Genomic DNA, 7,481 nt, shown 5'->3' on the forward strand with positions numbered 1-7,481 from the left:
ATGGTGATCGTGCCCGCGATTGATGCTTTTGTCGGAATATTTGCGAATCACTAGTTTCGTTATAATTATTGTATTATACTCATCCAAAGAGAAGGTTAATGTAATGTATCAGGAGCTTAAACATTGGCAGAGAGGCATACTGAGAATGGCGATTAATCCACCGACAAGAGGTAGACTCTTAAATATGTGATGATGATGACCTATACAGGACCTAAGGACATTTGAGCCTTCATCATCATCATATCAGCCGTAGAACGTCTACTGTTGGACATAGGTCTCCTATAGACCTCCATTTGCTTCGGTTGGAATAGCCTGCATCCACCATAAACTTTAACCAGAACTGGGCTTTAACCAGATCGTCAGTTCATCCAGTTGGTGGATCTCCTTCGAGAACTTTTCTGCCCCACCGGCCATCTATTCTACATGCTGTATGGTCTGCCCATTGCCACTTCAACGAGCTAATTCGCTTGGCTATGTCGTTTTTGGTCTTGCTTGTGCCTTTTAGCAAGTATGGCGTCATATCTCAGTTCAGTCGCAAAGAATCACCTGATCCAGGCTCGTGAGTTCTCGCAAACTTCATAACGAACCAATCAATAGTAACATCCGAATGTACTAAATGAAGAATTAATTATTCAACGACTAAAATTCTTTGCATATACTTACTGAAATAATAGCCAAAATTTAAAAATACTCCTTCTCTAGAGGTATTTAGGGAGAACATACTAACACTATAATAAATAAAAGTAGAAACTCAGGAGGCATTGCTCTATTTTATAAGTAATCTTACTCGTCTTTATTCTCATTCAGATCCATAGAAAAAATCACGCATTTTAATTATAAAAGGAATCACCACGTCCATTCTAACCAGGAAGAAACGTAAATCCAAATTAAAACAAACCCTACCGATTCCCTTAATAAATCACAGTAAAAAGTGTAAAACATTATCTGGCAACCCTTTAACCGAGAACCAAGGAGCTCGGCAAACTCGCTAATTTCAGCCACTGAATAAAGATATATTAGTGGTCTGCAAAGATAAAGGAATAAATTGTGCACGCGATAAATGTCAAGGGCAGACCTCTTGAGGGGAGGTTTGACCTTAAAGGAGGCCTAGTAAGTTATTCTTTGAGTAAAACAATAAGACTTTTTAATAATTATTTAATTAAAAATTGAAGACAAAAAATAACAGGCCTAGTTTGACAAAATTAAAAGTAAAAGTATTACGAGAATCTCAGGTAGTAAGTTCAAGCGATTTTATTGAGAGGTGGTTCTGATTATTCGGTCTCCCTGGCCTACACTTCCCTGGAGTCGGAGAGAAGAACCCGGAGCGAAGAGGCTGGCCACAGCAGGGGGCCTGGTCCAGCTGAGTGGTCGTCGGTGCCGAGGTCAAAAGGGGCCTTAGGGCGGCAGGACGAGCAGCCTGGACAAGTGTTCCACGCCGGAACGATCAGGGTCTTGGACGAGCCAGGAAGGATGTGCAGTACTCCGGAAGTTAAGGCCGTCAGGGCTTAGTGTCAGGTTAGGGCGTAAAGGGGCCGCCTGAGCCGTGAGAGCTGTAGCCGAACGGAGCTTTGAAAGTTGTAGCCGTGCAGAGCGGAGAAAGCTGTAGCCGTACGGAGCTTGTAAGCCGTACGAAGGTTTGTAAGCCGTACAAAGGTGTGGAAGTTGAAGCCGTACGGAGGTGCCCTGTAAATTAGGTGGTGTCAGTTGTGGTCCAGTGCTAGATTGTTTGCCAGTCACTCCTCTGCAGCGATGCCCCAACTCTTAGGGTGTGCTGAATTGCAGTGAGTGGCAAAGACAATCATACGGAGTTACAGGCAGGCAAGGAAAGTGATTCTAGTTTTATATAATTATTTAAAAAAACAAAAGGTAAAAATAAATAGCCTAAGTGACCGTTAAAATTTGAAATACAACAGTTCACTAAATAACCGTTAGAAGATTACATTTGAAATTAAACGTTACTTAGCTGAGTTTGAATTTATTTTAACACCGGTACGCATCCGTTGCATAAAAGTAATAAGCATTAACATAGTTCTGAGTTTATAACAACGGATGAGAGAAATTAACAAGTGTTAAAATATTAAGTATAAGAAATGTTTGAAATAAAAGATTCCCTGGCCAGGGGAAGCCTTCAGTTCAATTACACAAAGTTAAATTATAAAGAAAATAATTATAATAAAATACACAGAAAAACACAAGAGTTAAATATCGGAGAACTTACCAAGTCTGGGCGTATGGAGCTTTCGAGAGAGCTGTTTAGTGTAGTGTGAGCTGTTGAATGTGTGTTTTACAGCTGTGCTTCAGCTTTTAAGGGCGAGAATATTACAGTTAGAATTCCCCCGGTCACAGCTGATCGACAGCACCCCCCTTGGCCGACAAAAACGGTCAAGGGTGAGTTGGTTATAGATATATTTAGTCGTACAAACTCGTGTAGTAAATGAGTGTAATAAAATGCCTACTTTTATAAAATAAATAAGTAAATAATAAATAAATATTAAATACATATTATTACGTAAATAAATAAGTCAAGAGAAAACTACGGTGGCGACCTCTAGAGTTCGTCCGCCATTCTGCTCAGAGATCCCTTATTGAAGTAAGCGCCATCTAGCTTACACTGAGCTAACTAAGATGTCAGCGATCGCCTATGTGCATTGTGACAGTACGCCCGTCCCTCCAAAAGAAATTTGAGCCTCATAGCAAATTTCGTTAAAAAAAAAAAAAAATACTCTATGACATAACTCTTACATACGTCGTCTCTCATACTATGATCATACTTCTACTCTCATGGCGGGTCAACAACAACAGAGGCTTGTTGACCCTTATGTCAAGGGAATAAAATGTGTTAATGGAAGGTGGACGTTGTATGCATTCATAAAAATATAATTATAGACATTAATTAAATCTGTGATTGAAATTACCATCCGTTCCAATCATTAGAGTTTTGAATTACAGAGGCTAAGGGCATATTTTACGTGTTACCAACCGCACGGGTTCCGTAATTCAAATTTTAAAATACTTTTTAACGAGTTGCAAGTTCTCGGGTAAAGGCTTAAGGACAGATCAATTAATATTATAATAATGAGTGGCGGACCGCGACAAATGATTATACTAGTTTAGCGTGTACCAAGTAATATGTACGCGCTATAAGATTTAAAGAAATAATAGTGCAAAAGGGTGCAGCTATTATACGTCCGCGCGGAGGCGGCGCGCTAAAATGACTCGATTCTATAAATAGAACCGTGCGTCTAAGTGATAAGGGAGTGTGATAAGAGAAAAAATAATTAATACGCGTGCGCATTCGCCGGTGCTAAACGGAGACTGATGTGACGGCGCGCGACAGCTGATCGCCCGTCCAGATGCATTATGTAATTAGTACATTGAAAAGGAAGCAAGTGTGAAGCATATAAACAATTAATTAATCTGTGATTGGAATTACCATCCGTCCCAATCATTAGAGCTTTGAATTACAGAGGTTAAGGGCATATTTAACGTGTTACCAACCGCACGATTCCGTAATCCAAAATATTAAAATACTTTTTAACGAGTTGCAAGTTCTCGGGTAAGGGCTTAGGACAGATTAATTAATGTTATTGCGATTATAGATTGACCGCGAGAGGGCCTAACGAAGTATAGACATTTGAAGTGTTAAGCACGCGAGTTATCAAATTAAAAGAAGTTAATAATAAAAAGAGATGTGACTAAGATTTGTCTGCGCGCGGATGCGCAGCGCTAATAAGTTAATCTACATAAGTATAAATAAATACAATTGGGCGTCTAGGTACGTGATAAGAAAGTGAGATAAGAGGTTTTAAAAAATAACATGCTTGCGCATGAGCCGGAGTTAAACATGGCTGAGTGGAAAGCGATGCGTGTGGCTGCTGTTCTAGGTGCATTTAAATGTAGGTAAACAACCTTGCTAGGCAAGTAATTAGGTTGTTTATCATTTATTTAGCTTGCGCGGTTACTACCTGTGCTTGAGGGAGCGGTAAGTAATTCTATGGCAGAGCATAGTTACGAAATACCGCAGTTAAATATAAGAGTACCCTAATCTATTTTATAAAAAGCGTTAACCTGTCTGTTCGCGATCGAAGTATAATGATCTCTAAGCAGGGAACAGACGGTCGAAAATAGAGAGCACACGCATAATATATAAGAAATAAGAGATAACTGGTTTTATTAACTCTGCGACCAGTTGATTTTTAGCAAGCACTCGAGTAGTATGATATGAATGTTGTGAGTTGTGATGGTGGTTTGTGTAGTTGTATGCCAGATGTGGTATTTCTTCGACACACAGTACCTAAATTTAACTCTCCGTATGTTACAGTGCTAAGAAAATTAAGTAGTAGGACACAAAAAATAAAAGTGTTGTGTATCTCCCAGTAATGATCGAATGTAAAATTAATTAAGAGACCGCGTTGAAGTTAAGTTAATAGTAAAATTTGGAAAAAAAATAAATGTCAGTGTGTTTACCGAGATAATGATAAACTGATTTTGATGAAAGATCTAAATAGTGGTTCAGATATTTTAAAAATATAGAAATATCGTTGCTTTTCTATAAAATTGTAGGTATTTCAAATACGTTATTTAAAAATGATTTGAATCGTTAGAATTTCAAATTCAGTGGTTGGCAGTCACTAAATTTAAAATAACTGTTTCACTTGAAGCAGCGGTGAACAATATTAGTGAAAGTATAATTGGCGTCAGTTACGGTTTAAATTTAACTTGATGAAAATAGTAGGTAGAATTTGAATTGAACCGTTAACGTATTTGAATTTAGTTAATGCAACAATATTTAGTTAACTTTAGGGTATAGTTTGAAATTGTCGTTGAGATTTGAATTTTAAAACGCCGTCCGTTTCAACTGTGGCAAGTGACAGTTGAAATTCAAATAGGCCGTTGACGAGAAAGTGGTCAAAGGTCGGCAGAGTATTTGAATTTAAAGATAACGGTAAAGCAGTTTTAAAAATTAGAGTTATTAAAGGAAAAAAAAAAAAACTATTAAATGAACCACTTAAGGGATCTCGGTAACTGAAACACTGGTTATGCCTATTATTCGCCTCTTACGAATTCCTAGACGGGGAATGGCGTTATTCTAAGCCCCGACCACCATACAGGGGCGAGAAAAACAGGGTACTTACTGCGAGATACACAGAACACACAAGATACACAATAAATTTTTGCACAATCACTGCAATTCTAGGCAAGAAAAACGTAACAATCAGAACCTCTCAAAAAAAAACCCACGGGCGCCACTGTCAAGGGCAGACCTCTTGAGGGGAGGTTTGACCTTAAAGGAGGCCTAGTAAGTTATTCTTTGAGTAAAACAATAAGACTTTTTAATAATTTTTTAATTAAAAATTGAAGACAAAAAATAACAGGCCTAGTTTGACAAAATTAAAAGTAAAAGTATTACGAGAATCTCAGGTAGTAAGTTCAAGCGATTTTATTGAGAGGTGGTTCTGATTATTCGGTCTCCCTGGCCTACACTTCCCTGGAGTCGGAGAGAAGAACCCGGAGCGAAGAGGCTGGCCACAGCAGGGGGCCTGGTCCAGCTGAGTGGTCGTCGGTGCCGAGGTCAAAGGGGCCTTAGGGCGGCAGGACGAGCAGCCTGGACAAGTGTTCCACGCCGGAACGATCAGGGTCTTGGACGAGCCAGGAAGGATGTGCAGTACTCCGGAAGTTAAGGCCGTCAGGGCTTAGTGTCAGGTTAGGGCGTAAAGGGCCGCCTGAGCCGTGAGAGCTGTAGCCGAACGGAGCTTTGAAAGTTGTAGCCGTGCAGAGCGGAGAAAGCTGTAGCCGTACGGAGCTTGTAAGCCGTACGAAGGTTTGTAAGCCGTACAAAGGTGTGGAAGTTGAAGCCGTACGGAGGTGCCCTGTAAATTAGGTGGTGTCAGTTGTGGTCCAGTGCTAGATTGTTTGCCAGTCACTCCTCTGCAGCGATGCCCCAACTCTTAGGGTGTGCTGAATTGCAGTGAGTGGCAAGGACAATCATACGGAGTTACAGGCAGGCAAAGGAAAATGATTCTAGTTTTATATAATTATTTAAAAAAACAAAAGGTAAAAATAAATAGCCTAAGTGACCGTTAAAATTTGAAATACAACAGTTCACTAAATAACCGTTAGAAGATTACATTTGAAATTAAACGTTACTTAGCTGAGTTTGAATTTATTTTAACACCGGTACGCATCCGTTGCATAAAAGTAATAAGCATTAACATAGTTCTGAGTTTATAACAACGGATGAGAGAAATTAACAAGTGTTAAAATATTAAGTATAAGAAATGTTTGAAATAAAAGATTCCCTGGCCAGGGGAAGCCTTCAGTTCAATTACACAAAGTTAAATTATAAAGAAAATAATTATAATAAAATACACAGAAAAACACAAGAGTTAAATATCGGAGAACTTACCAAGTCTGGGCGTATGGAGCTTTCGAGAGAGCTGTTTAGTGTAGTGTGAGCTGTTGAATGTGTGTTTTACAGCTGTGCTTCAGCTTTTAAGGGCGAGAATATTACAGTTAGAATTCCCCGGTCACAGCTGATCGACAGCACCCCCTTGGCCGACAAAAACGGTCAAGGGTGAGTTGGTTATAGATATATTTAGTCGTACAAACTCGTGTAGTAAATGAGTGTAATAAAATGCCTACTTTTATAAAATAAATAAGTAAATAATAAATAAATATTAAATACATATTATTACGTAAATAAATAAGTCAAGAGAAAACTACGGTGGCGACCTCTAGAATTCGTCCGCCATTCTGCTCAGAGATCCCTTATTGAAGTAAGCGCCATCTAGCTTACACTGAGCTAACTAAGATGTCAGCGATCGCCTATGTGCATTGTGACATAAATCAGTAAAGGCTGGTTTTAATTACACAGCCGGTGGAACCGCTCTGGGTGAGCTTGGGACGCACCAGCGGCGTGGCCCCATAACAACCCGATTCCCAATGGATTGCCTAAATTTTTGCCACTCGACTAAATCTCTCGTTAATATAAGGTATGACTTTTTTTTGTTTTCCGAACACGCCACGCAACTGAGACGCGCTAATTTCTCACGGAATGCTTACCTACTTTGCAATTATCTTTAATTTTTATTACTTACACCGACTTTTATATCGGATCGCTGTAGAACTATAAAGCAATATAACAAATATAATATCCAAAATAAAAGTAAAATTTAGCAGATGTTAAATTAATCTGGGATTAATACATCTTTGGTTCCTTGAAGGGATGGAACACCACACTCTTCGGCCAAAAGTCGGAGTGGAAGAAAATTTGCTGCTGCGTAGAAGCACTTGGAGTTAAAAACAGCAAAAATCTTCACCATCTCATCAATTAATCATGCCTGTAGCCAAAATATATTTTATTGTCGAAAAAAAAACACTTATATACGACTCTTACCTTTCTTGTGGTTGCTAACCACAACCTAACCCTAAACCTTAAATTTAAATCTAAACCACATCTTTACCCTGTGGTCCAATAAATT

General features: G+C 39.0%; 1 long non-coding RNA gene across 1 annotated transcript; it reads right to left on the reverse strand.

The window, feature by feature from the left end:
• Positions 1–1,140: 1,140 nt before the first annotated feature.
• LOC141444375 (uncharacterized) lies at positions 1,141–5,718 on the reverse strand. The gene is made up of 2 exons (XR_012453169.1): positions 2,219–5,718; positions 1,141–1,683 (listed from the first exon to the last, which is right to left on the reverse strand). It is a non-coding gene; the product is annotated as an uncharacterized lncRNA (long non-coding RNA).
• Between the last annotated feature and the right edge of the window lie 1,763 nt (positions 5,719–7,481).

Source organism: Choristoneura fumiferana, chromosome 2 (genome assembly GCF_025370935.1).
Source record: "Choristoneura fumiferana chromosome 2, NRCan_CFum_1, whole genome shotgun sequence".
Taxonomy (NCBI): Eukaryota; Metazoa; Arthropoda; class Insecta; order Lepidoptera; family Tortricidae; genus Choristoneura; species Choristoneura fumiferana.